The sequence below is a fragment of the Centropristis striata genome, chromosome 13 (assembly GCF_030273125.1).
Source record: "Centropristis striata isolate RG_2023a ecotype Rhode Island chromosome 13, C.striata_1.0, whole genome shotgun sequence".
Classification (NCBI taxonomy): domain Eukaryota; kingdom Metazoa; phylum Chordata; class Actinopteri; order Perciformes; family Serranidae; genus Centropristis; species Centropristis striata.
Window position 1 is genome coordinate 824,978 of NC_081529.1, and position 2,943 is coordinate 827,920.

Sequence of the window (2,943 nt, forward strand, 5' to 3'; positions counted from 1 at the left end):
AAGGTAGCCCCGCCCCAAATCATACGATTCTTTATCTTCTATTTTCTTCTAAATGGGGCCATTATTAGAACTATTGACATCAAATTGTCTTGAAGAAGATTTTTTAGTAGCCATTGAGACCATAGTGTTGTCTGAGGTAATAAATCAAGTGAAAGTTTTCTCATTTTGTATTGACATGGATGGACCCAAATGCTTTTGCAGTCGTACCATTAGTTATGCATTAGCAAAAGTTAAAAAGATAAAGTTTAGTTAAAAGAGACCATTGTTTGGACTAATACCATTTTAAATGTTATACCGCCATTGGATACACACTCATGCCTCCTGGTTGGTAGACCTGTATATAAGGAGCCATCCAATTGTGGTGGGAACCGCATTTCTTTTCAGGGTACTGAATCTTTAGAATCCCTTCTTTAAAAAGATAAGTACAAAAGATTTGTATACCGAATCGGTTAGTACCCCCCTTGTGCTCGCTAACAGCCATACATGAAAAAGCCAATTTGCTTAGAATAAAGTAGGATAAAGCTGCAGTTTGCAAACTCAGAGTTGCAATAACAATTATAAAACACACAGAAATACAAGACTATTAATTGGAGCAAAACTCGTTGACTGTATCAAACCTTGCTACCATGAATTACTAAGTTTAATTTCAACCAAAATTTATTTAAACACAAAACACAATGAAATATGCAAGATTACTGGGAAAACTTACCTTATGCCTCTTCAGGGCCTAAAACATAAAACACTGAACTCCTTGGCGATATTTTTACAGTTTATTCTCACTTGAGTTTTTCAGATAGACAGGAAGTCTCTTTTTGTCCTTTCAAAATAAAAACGTCCGTTATCAAAACAGCCGACTCTCACAGGGCTCCAGTTCACTGTACCAGTACTTCAGTGAAGTCAGTGAACGTCTCACTCAGGCCCCGTTTACACCAGGACGCTTGCGGGTAAAAACAACAAAATATTTTATGGGAAGTGCCCTTCGTTTAGATGGTGGCGGCGTTTTTGGGGCTTAAAAGCGCAAAAATCTGAAACCACCCTCCAAATGTCCAGGATATGTGCAGATAGTATTAGTGAACAGAGAAGGATCTGGAATTACCTCCATCACATTCTGGATGCAGCGATTGGTGGGAGGAGCCAGACGGCTGTGAACGAGACCTGGGAGATCTAGTGATGGAGGAGAACTTTGTGGAAGGAGTAGTAATGGACAAAAAAAGACACAAAATGACAAAAAAAGACACAAATTGACAAAAAAGACACAAATGGACAAAAAAAAGATGCAAAATAGCAAAAAAAAGAAAATAACGGAAAAAGACACAAAATGACAAAAAAAAATACACAAAATGGCCAAAGACACAAATTGACCACAAAAAGATGCAAAATGGCCAAAAACCAGCCAGACGGCTTTGGAGGAGACCTGGGAGATCTAGTGATGGTGGAGAACTTTGTGGAATGAGTAGCTGATGAAAATGTGTGGTGTGAAAACTTCTGCATGCCCAAAGATGCTCTTATGGCTTTAAGTGATGCCGCCTGGCTGCATACAATCACATTCACACACTTTAGATCACCGTATCAGCAGATTTCCTCCTGGAAACACTCGAATAAACGAGGAATTAAAAGTGAAGACGAGACGCCACTTTAGGTCTTCTGTTCAGACCGTCACCATGGAAACGGAGCCTCAGTGAGATTGAGACAGAGAGCGAATCAGGAGTCTCGGTCCACGGGATAGTTGAACCTTCAGTCCATGAACTGAAACACTGACAGGGACGGACAGTTTGAGAGGGCGAGAAGGAGCTCCGGGGCAGAAGGTGGCGGTAGTGCACCTGTGCTGGTTGTTAACCACAGGTAAAACACAAAATAAGAAAAATAAAAATGAAAATAAAAAAGAAGAAGTCTGGAGTGAGGGGCGGACGGGAGTTGAGAAAAGAACAAAACTTTTCAGGAAGGGATTCAGTAATTATCGTTCTGCCAAGTAATTCATTTTTTTCATTTTAGTGCATTTTGGTTCTTGTAAAAAGTCTGAAGATATTTTGTAAACCCCTCTTGTTATAAAAATATTCAAATTGTATACAAATTTGTGAAAGTGTTGTTTTTTTGTTTTTTTGTATGAATGGTTCCAGAGGGAGACATCACTACCATCCAACACATTAACCTTCCCTTTGTGTGGTTGGACCTTCCCCATTAAACACTCGGCAAAGAGAAATAGGTGAGAGGTTTTTGTGTTGGAGTCAGATAAATTAATTTGAAAGGTTTCCTCAATCCTATTTCCCAAAAAACTTAACTGAAATGTGTCCCATGTGGACGGTTTAGACAATGAAGACCCTTGGGGAAGAGAGTTATAAGACCAGTTTAAGGCCTTTTTCACATTGCTGAATTCTATTTATCTGCTTCAGTCTCAGTGTCTTGGTATTGTTCATGATGGCTCACTGTCATGACTTCCTGTGACAGCTGAATAAAACAGTTACATGTTGAGTTTGCTTTTATAATAAAGTTTTATTCTTCAATTGAAATTCCCACACACTGTGAACTGGGTTGCGCTCCATAAATATTCCTGTATGTGGACATCAGACCACAGGCATCTACTTTTATGTTCTCCCCAAATGAACCTTGCAGGTTTCTTTTGTGTCAGTCATTAAAGTTAATTTACAGTCAGACGCTGACGGTCGATGACAAAACCGTCACTTTAACAGGCTCATTTCACGGATGAAGCGTACCTGCAGCAGATAAATACAGGTGTACGTCAAACCTTGGCTCGTCCTCAAACTCCTTCACATACATCTAGAACGTACAAACATGCAAATCGGTCTCAGTCAGTCTTTCTCCGTTTCTCTCACACACACCCTCTCTAGTGTACACACACACACACACACACTAGGAGACTCACGTGGGAGGGTTGACGCCGTGCTGTCTACGGTGTGTTGAGGAGTATTGTTATTAACTGCGGTG